Raw genomic sequence first — 18,002 nt, forward strand, 5'->3', positions numbered from 1 at the left:
CCTCGGCGCAACAGAGACCGAGCCCTCGCCGCGACACAGGCCGAGCCCTCGCCGTGACCACAGACTGAGCCCGCGCCCTGACACAGACCGAGCCCTCGCCGCGACACAGAACGAGCCCTCGCCGCAACACAGGCCGAGCCCACGCCGCGACACAGACCGAGCGCTTGCCGTAACGCAGACCGAGCCCTCGCCGCGATGCAGATCGAGCCCTCGCTGCGACACAGGCCGAGCCCTCGCCGTGAGCACAGAGGGAGCCAGCGCCCTGTCACAGTCCGAGCCCTCGCCGCGACACAAAACGAGCCCTAGCCGCGACACAGGCTGAGCCCACGCCGTGACACAGACCGAGCCCTCACCGTGACGCAGACCGAGCCCTCGCCGCGATGCAGACCGAGCCCTCACTGCAACGCAGATCGAGCCCTTGCGGCGACACAGACCAAGACCTCGCTGCGACGCAGACCGAACCCTTGCAGCGACACAGACCGAGCCGTCGCCGTGACACAGACCTCGCCCTCGCCACGACACAGACTGAGCCCGCGCCCTGACACAGGCCGAACCCTCACCGTGACACAGACCGAGCCCCCGCCGCGACACAAAACGAGCCCTAGCCGCGACACAGGCTGAGCCCATGCCGTGACACAGACCGAGACCTCGCTGCGACACAGGCCGAGCCCTCGCCACGACACAGGCCCAGCCCTCGCCACGGCACAGGCCCAGCCCTCGCCGCGACACAGGGCTCGTGACACAGACCGAGCCCTCGCCGGGACACAGACCGAGCCCTCGCTGCAACACATTCCGAGACCTCGCCGCTACACAGACTGAACCCTCGCCGCGACACAGGCCGAGCCCTCGCCGCGACACATGCCGATCCCTTGGCGCGACAGAGACCAAGCCCTCACCGTGACACAGACCGAGCCCTCTCCATGACACAGACAGAGCCCTCGCCGTGACACGGACCGAGCCCTCGCCGTGACACGGACCGAGCCCTCGCCGTGAAACAGACTGAGCCCTCGCCATGACACAGGCCAAGCCCTCGCCGTGACACAGACCGAGCCCTTGCTGCGACACATTCCGAGACCTCGCCGCTACACAGACTGAACCCTCGCTGCAACACAGGCCGAACCCTCGCCGTGACACAGACCGAGCCCTCGCCGCGACACAGGCCGAGCCCTCGCCGTGACCACAGGTGGAGCCAGCACCCTGACACAGTCCGAGCCCTCGCCGCGATACAGAACGAGCCCTCGTCGCGACACAGGCTGAGCCCATGCCGTGACACAGATTGAGACCTCGCTGCGACACAGGCCGAGCCCTCGCCACGACCCAGGCCGAGCCCTCGCCGGGACACAGACCGAGCCCTCGCTGCGACACATTCCGAGACCTCGCCGCTACACAGACTGAACCCTCGCTGCGACACAGGCCGAGCCCTCGCCGCGACACATGCCGAGCCCTCGGCGTGACAGAGACCAAGCCCTCACCATGACACAGACCGAGCCCTCGCCATGACACGGACCGAGCCCTCGCCGTGACACGGACTGAGCCCTCGCCGTGACACGGACCGAGCCCTCGCCGTGACACAGGCCGAGCCCTCGCCGTGACATGGACCGAGCCCTTGCTGTGACACATTCCGAGACATCGCCGCTACACAGACTGAACCCTCGCTGCAACACAGGCCGAGCCCTCGCCGCGACACATGCCGAGCCCTCGCCGTGACCACAGACTGAGCAAGCGCCCTGACACAGACCGAGCCCTTGTCGCGATGCAGATCGAGCCCTCGCTGCGACACAGGCCGAGCCCTCGCCGTGAGCACAGAGGGAGCCAGCACCCTGACACAGTCCGAGCCCTCGCCACGACACAAAACGAGCCCTCTCCGCGATACAGGCTGAGCCCACGCCGTGACACAGACCGAGCCCTCACCATGACACAGACCGAGCCCTCGCCGCGATGCAGACCGAGCCCTCGCCGTGACGCAGACCGAGCCCTCGCCGCGACACATTCCGAGCCCACGCCGCGACACAGACCGAGCCCTCGCCGCGACAGAGACCGAACCCTCGCCGCGACACAGACCGAGCCCTCGCCATGACACGGACCGAGCCCTCGCCGTGACACGGACCGAGCCCTCGCCGTGACACGGACCGAGCCCTCGCCGTGACACGGACCGAGCCCTCGCCGTGACACAGGCCAAGCCCTCGCCGTGACACAGATCGAGCCCTTGCTGCGACACATTCCGAGACCTCGCTGCTACACAGACTGAACCCTCCTTGCGACACAGGCCGAGCCCTCGCCGCGACACAGGGCTCGTGACACAGACCGACCCCTCACCGGGACACAGACCGAGCCCTCGCTGCGACACATTCCGAGACCTCGCCGCTACACAGACTGAACCCTCGCCGCGACACAGGCCGAGCCCTCGCCGCGACACATGCCGTGCCCTCGGCGTGACAGAGACCAAGCCCTCACCATGACACAGATCGAGCCCTCGCCATGGCACGGACCGAGACCTCGCCGTGACACGGACCGAGCCCTCGCCGTGACACGGGCCGAGCCCTCGCCGTGACACGGACCGAGCCCTTGCTGCGACACATTCCGAGACCTCGCCGCTACACAGACTGAACGCTCGCTGCGACACAGGCCGAGCCCTCGCCGCGACACATGCCGAGCCCTCGGCGCGACAGAGACCGAGCCCTCGCCGCGACACAGGCCGAGCCCTCGCCGTGACCACAGACTGAGCCCGCGCCCTGACACAGACCGAGCCCTCGCTGCGACACAGAACGAGCCCTCGCCGCAACACATGCCGAGCCCACGCCGCGACACAGACCGAGCGCTTGCCGTAACGCAGACCGAGCCCTCGCCGCGATGCAGATCGAGCCCTCGCTGCGACACAGGCCGAGCCCTCGCCGTGAGCACAGAGGGAGCCAGCGCCCTGTCACAATCCGAGCCCTCGCCGCGACACAAAACGAGCCCTAGCCGCGACACAGGCTGAGCCCACGCCGTGACACAGACCGAGCCCTCACCGTGACGCAGACCGAGCCCTCGCCGCGATGCAGACCGAGCCCTCGCTGTGACGCAGACCGAGCCCTCGCCACGACACATTCCGAGCCCACGCCGCAACACAGACCGAGCGCTCGCCGTGACGCAGACCGAGCCCTCACTGCAACGCAGATCGAGCCCTTGCGGCGACGCAGACCAAGACCTCGCTGCGACGCAGACCGAACCCTTGCAGCGACACAGACCGAGCCGTCGCCGTGACACAGACCTCGCCCTCGCCACGACACAGACTGAGCCCGCGCCCTGACACAGGCCGAACCCTCACCGTGACACAGACCGAGCCCCCGCCGCGACACAAAACGAGCCCTAGCCGCGACACATTCCGAGACCTCGCCGCTACACAGACTGAACCCTCGCTGCGACACAGGCCGAGCCCTCGCCGCGACACATGCCGAGCCCTCGGCGTGACAGAGACCAAGCCCTCACCATGACACAGACCGAGCCCTCGCCATGACACGGACCGAGCCCTCGCCGTGACACGGACCGAGCCCTCGCCGTGACACGGGCCGAGCCCTCGCCGTGACACGGACCGAGCCCTTGCTGCGACACATTCCGAGACCTCGCCGCTACACAGACTGAACCCTCGCTGCAACACAGGCCGAGCCCTCGCCGCGACACATGCCGAGCCCTCGCCGTGACCACAGACTGAGCAAGCGCCCTGACACAGACCGAGCCCTCGTCGCGATGCAGATCGAGCCCTCGCTGCGACACAGGCCGAGCCCTCGCCGTGAGCACAGAGGGAGCCAGCACCCTGACACAGTCCGAGCCCTCGCCACGACACAAAACAAGCCCTCTCCGCGATACAGGCTGAGCCCACGCCGTGACACAGACCGAGCCCTCACCATTACGCAGACCGAGCCCTCGCCGCGATGCAGACCGAGCCCTCGCCGTGACGCAGACCGAGCCCTCGCCGCGACACATTCCGAGCCCACGCCGCGACACAGACCGAGCCCTCGCCGCGACAGAGACCGAACCCTCGCCGCGACACAGACCGAGCCCTCACCGCGACCCAGGCCAAGACCTCGCCGTGACACAGGCCGAGCCCTCACCGCGACACAGGCCGAGCCCTCGCCGCGACACAGGCCGAGCCCTCGCCACGACACAGGCCCAGCCCTCGCTGCGACACAGGGCTCGTGATACAGACTGAGCCCTCGCCGGGACACAGACCGAGCCCTCGCTGCGACACATTCCGAGACCTCGCCGCTACACAGACTGAACACTCGCCGTGACACAGGCCGAGCCCTTGCCGCGACACATGCCGAGCCCTCGGCGTGACAGAGACCAAGCCCTCACCATGACACAGACCGAGCCCTCGCCATGACACGGACCGAGCCCTCGCCGTGACACGGACCGAGCCATCACCGTGACACGGACCGAGCCCTCGCCGTGACACGGACCGAGCCCTCGCCGTGACACAGGCCGAGCCCTCGCCGTGACACAGACCGAGCCCTTGCTGCGACACATTCCGAGACCTCGCTGCTACACAGACTGAACCCTCCTTGCGACACAGGCCGAGCCCTCGCCGCGACACAGGGCTCGTGACACAGACCGACCCCTCACCGGGACACAGACCGAGCCCTCGCTGCGACACATTCCGAGACCTCGCCGCTACACAGACTGAACCCTCGCCGCGACACAGGCCGAGCCCTCGCCGCGACACATGCCGAGCCCTCGGCGTGACAGAGACCAAGCCCTCACCATGACACAGATCGAGCCCTCGCCATGGCACGGACTGAGTCCTCGCCGTGACACGGACCGAGCCCTCGCCGTGACACGGACCGAGCCCTCGCCCTGACACGGACCGAGCCCTCGCCGTGACATGGGCCGAGCCCTCGCCGTGACACGGACCGAGCCCTTTCTGCGACACATTCCGAGACCTCGCCGCTACACAGACTGAACGCTCGCTGCGACACAGGCCGAGCCCTCGCCGCGACACATGCCGAGCCCTCGGCGCGACAGAGACCGAGCCCTCGCCGCGACACAGGCCGAGCCCTCGCCGTGACCACAGACTGAGCCCGCGCCCTGACACAGACCGAGCCCTCGCCGTGACACAGAACGAGCCCTCGCCGCAACACAGGCCGAGCCCACGCCGCGACACAGACCGAGCGCTTGCCGTGACGCAGACCGAGCCCTCGCCGCGATGCAGATCGAGCCCTCGCTGCGACACAGGCCGAGCCCTCGCCGTGAGCACAGAGGGAGCCAGCGCCCTGTCACAGTCCGAGCCCTCGCCGCGACACAAAACGAGCCCTAGCCGCGACACAGGCTGAGCCCACGCCGTAACACAGACCGAGCCCTCACCGTGACGCAGACCGAGCCCTCGCCGCGAAGCAGACCGAGCCCTCGCCGTGACGCAGACCGAGCCCTCGCCACGACACATTCCGAGCCCACGCTGCGACACAGGCCGAGCCCTCACCACGACCCAGGCCGAGCCCTCGCCGTGACACAGGCCAGCCCTCGCCGCGACACAGGGCTCGTGACACAGACCGAGCCCTCGCCGGGACACAGACCGAGCCCTCGCTGCGACACATTCCGAGACCTCGCCGCTACACAGACTGAACCCTCGCTGCGACACAGGCCGAGCCCTCGCCGCGACACATGCCGAGCCCTCGGCGTGACAGAGACCAAGCCCTCACCATGACACAGACCGAGCCCACGCCATGACACGGACCGAGCCCTCGCCGTGACACGGACCGAGCCCTCGCCGTGACACGGACCGAGCCCTCGCCGTGACACGGACTGAGCCCTTGCTGCGACACATTCCGAGACCTCGCCGCTACACAGACTGAACCCTCGCTGCAACACAGGCCGAGCCCTCTCCGCGACACATGCCGAGCCCTCGCCGTGACCACAGACTGAGCAAGCGCCCTGACACAGACCGAGCCCTCGTCGCGATGCAGATCGAGCCCTCGCTGCGACACAGGCCGAGCCCTCGCCGTGAGCACAGAGGGAGCCAGCACCCTGACACAGTCCGAGCCCTCGCCACGACACAAAACGAGCCCTATCCGCGATACAGGCTGAGCCCACGCCGTGACACAGACCGAGCCCTCACCGTGATGCAGACCGAGCCCTCGCCACGATGCAGACCGAGCCCTCGCCGTGACGCAGACCGAGCCCTCGCCGCGACACATTCCGAGCCCACGCCGCGACACAGAACGAGCCCTCGCCGCAACAGAGACCGAACCCTCGCCGCGACACAGACCGAGCCCTCACCATGACCCAGGCCAAGACCTCGCCGTGACACAGGCCGAGCCCTCGCCGCAACAGAGACCGAACCCTCGCCGCGACACAGACCGAGCCCTCACCGTGACCCAGGCCAAGACCTCGCCGTGACACAGGCCGAGCCCTCGCCGCGACACAGGCCGAGCCCTCGCCGCGACACAGGCCGAGCCCTCGCCACGACACAGGCCCAGCCCTCGCTGCGACACAGGGCTCGTGATACAGACCGAGCCCTCGCCGGGACACAGACCGAGCCCTCGCTGCGACACATTCCGAGACCTCGCCGCTACACAGACTGAACACTCGCCGCGACACAGGCCGAGCCCTTGCCGCGACACATGCCGAGCCCTCGGCGTGACAGAGACCAAGCCCTCACCATGACACAGACCGAGCCCTCGCCGTGACACGGACCGAGCCCTCGCCGTGACACGGACCGAGCCCTCGCCGTGACACGGACCGAGCCCTCGCCGTGACACGGACCGAGCCCTCGCCGTGACACGGGCCGAGCCCTCGCCGTGACACAGACCGAGCCCTTGCTGCGACACATTCCGAGACCTCGCTGCTACACAGACCGAACCCTCCTTGCGACACAGGCCGAGCCCTTGCCACGACACAGGGCTCGTGACACAGACCGACCCCTCGCCGGGACACAGACAGAGCCCTCGCTGCGACACATTCCGAGCCCTCGGCGTGACAGAGACTAAGCCCTCACCATGACACAGATCGAGCCCTCGCCATGGCACGGACCGAGCCCTCGCCGTGACACAGACCGAGCCCTCGCCGTGACACGGACCGAGCCCTCGCCGTGACACGGACCGAGCCCTCGCCGTGACACGGGCCGAGCCCTCGCCGTGACACAGACCGAGCCCTTGCTGCGACACATTCCGAGACCTCGCCGCTACACAGACTGAACGCTCGCTGCGACACAGGCTGAGCCCTCGCCGCGACACATGCCGAGCCCTCGGCGCGACAGAGACCGAGCCCTCGCCGCGACACAGGCCGAGCCCTCACCGTGACCACAGACTGAGCCCGCGCCCTGACACAGACCGAGCCCTCGCCGTGACACAGAACGAGCCCTCGCCGCAACACAGGCCGAGCCCACGCCGCGACACAGACCGAGCGCTTGCCATGACGCAGACCGAGCCCTCGCCGCGATGCAGATCGAGCCCTCGCTGCGACACAGGCCGAGCCCTCACCGTGAGCTCAGAGGGAGCCAGCGCCCTGTCACAGTCCGAGCCCTCGCCGCGACACAAAACGAGCCCTAGCCGCGACACAGGCTGAGCCCACGCCGTGACACAGACCGAGCCCTCACCGTGACGCAGACCGAGCCCTCGCCGCGATGCTGACCGAGCCCTCGCCGTGACGCAGACCGAGCCCCCGCCACGACACATTCCGAGCCCACGCTGCGACACAGGCCGAGCCCTCGCCACGACCCAGGCCGAGCCCTCGCCGTGACACAGTCCAGCCCTCGCCGCGACACAGGGCTCGTGACACAGACCGAGCCCTCGCCGGGACACAGACGGAGCCCTCGCTGCGACACATTCCGAGACCTCGCCGCTACACAGACTGAACCCTCGCTGCGACACAGGCCGAGCCCTCGCCGCGACACATGCCGAGCCCTCGGCGTGACAGAGACCAAGCCCTCACCATGACACAGACCGAGCCCTCGCCATGACACGGACCGAGCCCTCGCCGTGACACGGACCGAGCCCTCGCCGTGACACGGACCGAGCCCTCGCCGTGACACTGGCCAAGCCCTCGCCGTGACACGGACCGAGCCCTTGCTGCGACACATTCCGAGGCCTCGCCGCTACACAGACTGAACCCTCGCTGCAACACAGGCCAAGCCCTCGCCGCGACACATGCTGAGCCCTCGCCGTGACCACAGACTGAGCAAGCGCCCTGACACAGACCGAGCCCTCGTCGCGATGCAGATCGAGCCCTCGCTGCGACACAGGCCGAGCCCTCGCCGTGAGCACAGAGGGAGCCAGCACCCTGACACAGTCCAAGCCCTCGCCGCGACACAAAACGAGCCCTAGCCGCGACACAGGCTGAGCCCACGCCGTGACACAGACCGAGCCCTCACCGTGACGCAGACCGAGCCCTCGCCGCGATGCAGACCGAGCGCTTGCCGTGACGCAGACCGAGCCCTCGCTGCGATGCAGATCGAGCCCTCACCACGACACATTCCGAGCCCACGCCGCAACACAGACCGAGCGCTTGCCGTGACGCAGACCGAGCCCTCGCTGCGACACAGACCGAGCACTCGCCACGACGCAGACCGAGACCTCGCTGCGACACATTCCGAGGCCTCGCCTCTACACAGACTGCACCCTCGCTGCGACACAGGCCGAGCCCTCGCCGTGACACAGACCGAGCCCTCGCCGCGACACAGGCACAGCCCTCGCTGCGACACATTCCGAGACCTCGCCGCTACACAGACTGAACCCTCGCCGCGACACAGGCCGAGCCTCGCCGCGACACATGCCGAGCCCTCAGCGCGACAGACACCAAGCCCTCACCATGACACAGACCGAGCCCGCGCCGTGACACGGACCGAGCCCTCGCCGTGACATGGACCGAGCCCTCGCCGTGACACCGACCGAGCCCTCGCCGTGACACGAGCCGAGCCCTCGCCGTGACACGGACCGAGCCCTTGCTGCGACACATTCCGAGACCTCGCCGCTACACAGACCGAGCCCTCGCCGCGACACAGACCAAGCCCTCGCCGTGACACAGACCGAGCCCTTGCTGCGACATATTCCGAGACCTCGCCGCTACACAGACCGAGCCCTCGCCACGACACAGACCAAGCCCTCGCCGTGACCACAGACTGAGCCCGCGCCCTGACACAGACCGAGTCCTCGCCGCGACACAGAACGAGCCCTCGCCGCGACACAGGCCGAGCCCATGCCGCGACACAGACCGAGCGCTCGCCGTGACACAGACCGAGCCCTCGCCGCGATGCAGACCGAGCCCTTGCCGCGACATAGACCGAGCCATCGCCGCGACCACAGACCTAGCCCTCAAAGCGACACAGACCAAGGCCTCGCCATGACACAGGCCGAGCCCTCGCCGTGACACAGGCCGAGTCCTCGCCGTGACACAGACCGAGCCATCACCGTGACCCAGACCAAGAACTCGCCGTGACACAGGCCGAGCCCTCGCCGCGACACAGGCCGAGCCCTCACCGCGACACAGAACGAGCCCTCGACGCAACACAGGCCGAGCCCATGACGCAGCACAGACTGAGCGCTCGCCGCGACGCAGACCGAGCCCTCGCCGCGACCACAGACCAAGCCCTCAACGCGACACAGACCAAGACCTCGCCATGACACAGGCCGAGCCCTCGCCGTGACACAGGCCGAGCTGTCGCCGCGACACAGGCCGAGCCCTCGCCGGGACACATGCCCAGCCCTTGCCGCGACACAGGGCTCGTGACACAGACCGAGCCCTCACCGTGACACAGACCGAGACCTCGCCATCACCACAGACTGTGCCCTCGCCATGACACACACCGAGCCCTCACCATGACATGGACCGAGCCCTCGCCGTGACACAGACCGAGCCCTCGCCGCGACACAAATCGAACCCTCGCCATGACAACAGACCGAGCCGTAGCAGTGACACAGACCTAACCCTCACCGTTACACAGGCCGAGCCCTCGCCGCGACACAGGTCGAACACTCACTGCGTCACAGACTGAACCCTCGAAGCGACAGATACCGAGCCCTCGCCGCGACACAGACTGAGCCCTCAGTGCGACAAAGACCGAGCCTTCACCGCGACACAGACCGAGCCCTCGCCTCGACAAAGACCGAACCCTCGCCGCGACACAGACCGAGCCCTCACCGCGACCCAGACCAAGACCTCGCCGGGACACAGACCGAGCCCTTGCTGTGACACAGACCGAGCCCTCGCCGTGACACGGACAAAGCCCTCGCCGTGACACAGACCAAGCCCTCGCCATGACACAGGCCAAGCCCTCGCCGTGACACAGACCGAGCCCTTGCTGCGACACATTCCGAGACCTCGCCGCTACACAGACTGAACCCTCGCTGCGACACAGGCCGAGCCCTCGCCGCGACACAGGCCGAGACCTCGCCGCGACACAGGCCCAGCCCTCACCGCGACACAGGGCTCGTGACACAGACCGAGCCCTCGCCGGGACACACACCGAGCCCTCGCTGCGACACATTCCGAGACCTCGCCGCTACACAGACCGAACCCTCGCCATGACACAGGCCGAGCCCTCACCATGACATGGACCGAGCCCTCGCCGTGACACGGACCGAGCCCTCGCCGTGACACGGGCCGAGCCCTCGCCGTGACACGGGCCGAGCCCTCGCCGTGACACGGGCCGAGCCCTCGCCGTGACATGGGCCGTGTGCCCTCGCCGTGACACGGGCCGAGCCCTCGCCGTGACAGGGGCCGAGCCCTCGCCGTGACACGGGCCGAGCCCTCGCCGTGACACGGGCCGAACCCTCGCCGCGTCACAGACCGAGACCTCGCAGCGACACAGGCTGAGCCCTCGCTGCGACACATTCCGAGACCTCGCCGCTACACAGACAGAACCCTCGCCGCGACACAGGCCGAGCCTCGCCGCGACACATGCCGAGCCCTCGGCGCGACAGACACCAAGCCCTCACCATGACACAGACCGAGCCCTCGCCGTGACACGGACCGAGCCCTCGCCGTGACACGGACCGAGCCCTCGCCGTGGCACGGACCGAGCCCTCGCCGTGACATGGACCGAGCCCTCGCCGTGACACGGGCCGAGCCCTCGCCGTGACACAGACCGAGCCCTTGCCGCGACACATTCCGAGACCTCGCCGCTACACAGACCGAGCCCTCGCCGCGACACAGACCGAGCCCTCGCCGCGACACAGACCTAGCCCTCGCCGTGACACAGACCGAGCCCTTGCTGCGACACATTCCGAGACATCGCCGCTACACAGACCGAGCCCTCGCCGCGACACAGACCCAGCCCTCGCCGTGACCACAGACTGAGCCCGCGCCCTGACACAGACCGAGTCCTCGCCACGACACAGAACGAGCCCTCGCCGCAACACAGGCCGAGCCCATGCCGCGACACAGACCGAGCGCTCGCCGTGACGCAGACCGAGCCCTCGCCGCGATGCAGACCGAACCCTTGCAGCGACAGATACCGAGCCCTCGCCGCGACACAGACTGAGCCCTCACCGCGACCCAGACCAAGAACTCGCCGTGACACAGGCCGAGCCCTCACCGCAACACAGGCCGAGCCCTCGCCGTGACCACAGACTGAGCCCGCGCCCTGACACAGGTCAAGCCCTCACCGCGACACAGAACGAACCCTCGCCGCAACACAGGCCAAGCCCACGCCGCAACACAGACTGATCGCTCGCCGCGACGCAGACCGAGCCCTCGCCGCGATGCAGATCGAGACCTTGCAGCGACGCAGACCAAGACCTCGCTGCGACGCAGACCGAACCATTGCAGCGACAGATACCGAGCCCTCGCCGCGACACAGACTGAGCCAACGGCGTGACACAGACCGAGCCTTCGCCACGACAGAGTCCGAGCCCTTGCCGCGACATAGACCGAGCCATCACCGTGACCACAGACCAAGCCCTCAAAGCGACACAGACCAAGGCCTCGCCATGACACAGACCGAGCCCTCACCGCGACCCAGACCAAGAACTCGCCGTGACACAGGCCGAGCCCTCGCCGTGACACAGGCCGAGCCCTCGCCGTGACCACAGACTGAGCCCGCGCCCTGACACAGGCCGAGCCCTCACCACGACACAGAACGAGCCCTCGCCGCAACACAGGCCGAGCCCACGCCGCAACACAGACTGAGCGCTCGCCGCGAAGCAGACCAAGCCCTCGCCGCGATGCAGATCGAGCCCTTACGGCGACGCAGACCAAGACCTCGCTGCGACGCAGACCGAACCCTTGCAGCGACAGATACCGAGCCCTCGCCGCTGATGCGCTATCAACAATACCAAAGACTACGAGATGGACTTAAATGAAGTAGGCTTTTATTGACTAAGAACTAGAGCATGCCTCTGCTAGTGAATCCATCCTAAGAGCTCCCGGGGGAAGGGTGGTGAGTCACCTTTATACCCAGGCTTAGGGGTGGAGCCAGGGGCTGAGACATGCCTGGACTTGTACAGGGTTAACAGTGGTTTACCACACAGGCATGTACAGGTTAACAGTGGTTTACCACATTCACCCCTCGTTTAAAAAAGTGTTCGGCGGGGTGAAGTGTTTCAAATGTTCGTATACGAAAGTCTCTCCGGGGGTCTTGTCTGCCGTAATGATCTTCGTGGTGCCGGTTGCGGCGGTTCTTTGCCCGCGGCCGCTTCTCACGTGGGACGGAGCACTGGCGTGTCGTCCTCTCGGGGTAGGGATGGCACCGGCATGTCGTCAGTTTGTGGTAGACACCCCGGTGGTGCGTCGTTGGTAGTGGCGGTGGGTGGAGGTAGTGGATGGTGATCGATGGTTTTTCGGGTGGTACCTGAGGGTGCGAGGTCTCGAATTGAGACTGTGTCCTCCCGCCCGTCAGGATACGCCACGTAGGCGTACTGTGGGTTGGCGTGGAGGAGGTGAACCTTTTCGACCAGGGGGTCCGTCTTATGGCTCCTCACGTGTTTCCTGAGCAGGACGGGTCCCGGAGACATCAGCCATGGCGGTAGTGATGTCCCCGAGGTGGATTTCCTGGGGAAGACGAACATCTTCTCGTGAGGGGTGGCGTTTGTGGCAGTACAGAGCAGTGATCGTATGGAGTGGAGCGCATCGGGGAGGACATCTTGCCAGCGGGAGATTGGGAGGCCCTTGGATTTTAGGGCGAGCATGGCGGTCTTCCACACCGTTGCGTTCTCCCTCTCTACCTGTCCGTTACCCCGGGGGTTGTAGCTGGTAGTCCTGCTCGTGGCTATGCCCTTCTCGAGCAGGTACTGGCGCAGCTCGTCGCTCATGAACGACGAGCCCCTGTCGCTGTGGATGTAATTGGGGAAGCCAAATATGGCGAACAGGTCGTGGAGGCACCTGATGACTGTGGCGCTGGTCATGTCCGGGCAGGGGATGGCGAAGGGGAAACAGAAGTACTCGTCAATAACATTGAGGAAGTACGTGTTGCGGTCAGAGGAGGGAAGGGGCCCCTTGAAATCGACGCTGAGACGTTCGAAGGGGCGGGTGGCTTTAATCAGGTGTGCCCTGTCTGGCCTATAAAAATGTGGTTTGCATTCGGCGCAGACCTGGCAGTTCCTGGTCATGGTCCTGACCTCCTCGATGGAGTAAGGCAGGTTGCGAGCTTTAATAAAGTGGAAGAACCTGGTGACCCCCGGGTGGCAGAGATCATTGTGGAGGGTCCGTAGCCTATCGACTTGTGCGTTGGCACATGTCCCACGGGATAGGGCGTCTGGGGGCTCATTAAGTTTCCCGGGCCGGTATAAGATATCGTAGTTGTAGGTGGATAACTCGATCCTCCACCGCAATATCTTATCATTTTTGATTTTCCCCCTTTTATCGTTCACTATCGTTACACTATAGTTATCACTGTTATATCGTTACTCTATGGTTATCACTGTTCACACTGTTGTATCACTATACGAGGTCGCCTCTTGTCACGCTGCTATACCTGGGCTGACCACTGCTGACTCCGCCCATGACTCCACCTACCTGCCCAGGTATAAAGGTAGTCGACTGGCTGGCATTCCTCCTTGTTGTATCCGATCACCCACGAGGGTGGGCTCTGTTATTTAGCCAATAAAAACCTATAGTTACTTTCTTAACTCGTCGCTTTTCATTGGATGAATTGATAGGTATATCAATTTTATTGGCTAAATTTTAAAATGTCGACACTTGAGCAGTCAAACGACCAGCCAAACGACCAGCCAAGCGACCAGCCAGACGCCCAGCTACAACAGCCACAGCAGCCGGCCTGGCTGCGAGCCCTCAAACCACCGTACCTGGACCTAAACCCACAGGCAGCAAACTCAGCCCTCGACTTCGAACACTGGCCGAGCTGCTTCGAAGCCTACCTGGGAGAATCCGGCGTGCCTCAGAAATCCATGCTAAGAGTTCTGAACGCCCAAGTGAGCCCTAAAGTATTCGCACTCATCCGGGACCTTAAAACATATGAGGACGCCATCAACCGGCTGAAAAGACAGTACCAAACCCCGGTAAATTCCATGTATGCCAGACACCTCCTAAGATCCCGCCCGCAACAGCCAGGAGAGCCCGTGGAGGAATTTTTACGGGTGCTACAAGCACTCGGCAGAGACTGTAACTTTAAAGCGGTAACGGCGGCAGAAAATACTGAAGACAATGTCTGCGATGCCTTCGTGAAAGGCCTGCGGTCCGACTACTCACGGCAAAGACTACTGGAAGCAAGGGACCTCGACCTGGACAAAGCTGCAGCCCTCGCTCTCTCTCTAGAGGTGGCCCATCGGGACCTCGAGGCATACTCAAGGTACTGTAACTCGCGACCCTGGGACTTGGGACCGACCCCGACCGCGATACCCCCCGCAGCAACCCCCCTGGGACCTACCTCAGCGTCGGCGTCCCGGACCCGATCGAGACCGCCACTCCCGGTACCGGCTCCGACATCGGACCCCCGCGATCGGGCCGCCAGCTGCTTCTTCTGCGGCCAGGCGAAACACCCGAGGTCGCGCTGCCCAGCCAGGAACTCTACCTGCTCAAACTGCATGAAGAAAGGCCACTTCGCTAAGGCCTGCAGAGGTGGATCATCAGAGGCCAGCAGTGCCTCATGCGAGCTGTGGGGGCGGCCATCTTCCTTCAAGGCAACAGAGGCCAGCATCCCCACATGTGAGTCATGGGGGCAGCCATCTTTGATACAGGCAACCGACACCAGCAGTGCCTCATGTGAGTTATGGGGGCAGCCATCTTCTCCGCCATTTTGTCCAACCTCGTGGGAGACGCCATTTTACCCACCACGCCCGACCGCCACCGTGCCTCTAGATCCGACTACCGCCTCAACCGCAGACTACAACAACTCGCTCAGCTATACACTAGCCTCCGTCACACTGGACCAGGCCCGCCCGCATCACCTGTCCAAGTCGATGATGGACATCAAAGTAAACGGCCACGCCACGACCTGCCTGTTCGACAGCGGAAGCACGGAGAGCTTCATCCACCCAGACACGGTGAGCCACTACTCCCTCCCTGTCCTGCCAACGCGCAACCGGATCTCGATGGCATCGAGGTCACACGCCACAGACATTAGCGGCTACTGTGTTGTGACCCTGTCGGTTAAGGGTACGGAGTATAAAAATTTTAAACTCCTCGTCCTGCCCCAGCTATGCGCTGCCGTCCTACTAGGCCTAGACTTCCAATCCCACCTCCAATGCATCACGCTAGCATACGGCGGACCCCTCCCCCCACTCACAGTCGACAACCAGCAGATTTTAAACCGCCCACCGCGTAACACCTGCGGCCTATCCACCCTCAAGGTCCCGCCACCTTCCCTGTTCGCTAACTTCACCCCCGACTGCAAACCCGTCGCTACCAAGAGCAGGCGGTACAGCGCCGGGGACAGAGCTTTCATTAGCTCTGAGGTGCAGCGTCTCCTGAAGGAGGGCATCATCGAGGGGAGCACCAGCCCCTGGCGTGCCCAGGTCGTGGTCGTTAAGACCGGCAATAAAAACCGCCTGGTCATCGACTACAGCCAGACCATAAACAGGTACACCCAGCTGGACGCATACCCACTTCCCCGCATATCTGATATGGTCAATCAGATTGCGCAGTACCGGGTATTCTCCACCATCGACCTTAAGTCGGCCTATCACCAACTCCCTATCCGCCCTGAGGACCGCCAGTATACAGCCTTCGAGGCGAACGGCCGCCTCTACCACTTCCTTAGGGTTCCCTTCGGCGTCACCAACGGGGTTTCGGTCTTCCAAAGGGAGATGGACCGGATAGTTGACCAGAACGGGCTGCACGCCACGTTCCCCTATCTAGATAACGTCACCATCTGCGGCCGCGACCGGCAGGACCACGATGTTAATCTGGAGAGATTCCTCCGTACGGCCCAATGGCTGAACCTCACCTACAATAAGGATAAATGTGTGTTTAACACCTCGCGCCTTGCCATCCTCGGCTGTGTAGTAGAGAACGGAGTCATCGGCCCCGACCCCGAAAGAATGCGCTCCCTCATGGAGCTACCCCTCCCCCACTGTCCAAAGGCACTGAAGAGAACCCTGGGGCTCTTCGCCTACTATGCCCAATGGGTGCCCAATTATGCGGACAAAGCCAGACCCCTCATGAAGTCCACATCCTTCCCCCTTACAGAGGAAGCGTGCGCAGCCTTCTCCCTCATTAAGGGAGACATTGCCAAGGCCACAATGCACGCAGTGGATGAGTCCATCCCCTTCCAAGTCGAGAGCGATGCGTCCGACTTCGCCCTAGCCGCCACCCTTAACCAGGAGGGGAGACCGGTGGCCTTCTTCTCAAGGACCCGACAGGGCCCTGAGATCCGACACTCGTCGGTCGAGAAGGAGGCCCAGGCGATTGTGGAGGCGGCACGACGCTGGAGGCACTACCTGGCAGGCAAACGATTTACCCTCCTTGCCGACCAACGTTCGGTCGCTTTTATGTTTAATAACAAGCTGAGGGGCAAAATCAAGAATGACAAGATCTTGAGGTGGAGAATCGAGCTCTCTACCTATGATTATGATATCTTGTACCGGCCAGGTAAGCTGAACGAACCCCCCGATGCTCTGTCACGAATTACATGCGCCAGCGCGCAAAGTGATAGACTTCAGACCCTCCACAACGACCTCTGCCACCCCAGGGTCACCAGACTTTACCACTTCATTAAGGCCCGCAACCTGCCCTACTCCATCGAGGAGGTCAGGACCATGACCAGGAACTGCCAGACCTGTGCCGAGTGCAAACCGCACTTCTTTAGGCCGGACAGAGCAAGCCTGATCAAGGCCACCCGCCCCTTCGAGCGCCTGAGCATCGACTTTAAGGGGCCCCTCCCGTCCTCTGACCGTAATGTGTACTTCCTCAACATTGTTGATGAGTACTCCCGCTTCCCCTTTGCCTTCCCCTGCCCAGACATGACCAGTACCACGGTCATTAAATGCCTGAATGACCTCTTCGCCTTGTTCGGGTTCCCAAACTATATACATAGTGACCGGGGCTCCTCCTTCATGAGCGAGGAACTCCGTCAGTTCCTACTAGCGAGAGGTATTGCTGCAAGCAGGACCACCAGCTACAACCCCCGAGGGAACGGCCAGGTGGAAAGAGAGAATGCGACGGTATGGAAGGCCGTCCTCTTAGCCTTAAAGTCTAAGGGCCTCCCAACCTCCCGCTGGCAGGAAGTCCTCCCGGCAGACTGCCATCAACGCCACCCCCCATGAACGAATGTTTGCTTTCCCCAGGAAGTCGACTACGGGAACCACGCTACCAACCTGGCTGACCTCTCCGGGGCCCATCTTGCTGCGAAAGCACGTGAGGGCCCATAAAACGGACCCCCTGGTCGAGAGGGTGGACCTCCTGCACGCCAACCCCCAGTACGCCTATGTGGCATACCCAGACGGGCGGGAGGACACAGTCTCCTTACGAGACCTCGCACCCTCGGGCACTCCGGAGACACCACCTTCACCCCCCCCACCACCCCCCCAATTCCAGCCCAGGTAGACGGCATGCCGGAACCCCACGAGCCTTCGCCGACCACGCAGACACCAGCATTAACACCGGATAATGCAACACCGCCGCTGCGACGATCAGAA

Source organism: Somniosus microcephalus, chromosome 4, assembly GCF_052327205.1.
Source record: "Somniosus microcephalus isolate GS21.2 chromosome 4, FLI_Smic_1.0, whole genome shotgun sequence".
NCBI lineage: Eukaryota > Metazoa > Chordata > Chondrichthyes > Squaliformes > Somniosidae > Somniosus > Somniosus microcephalus.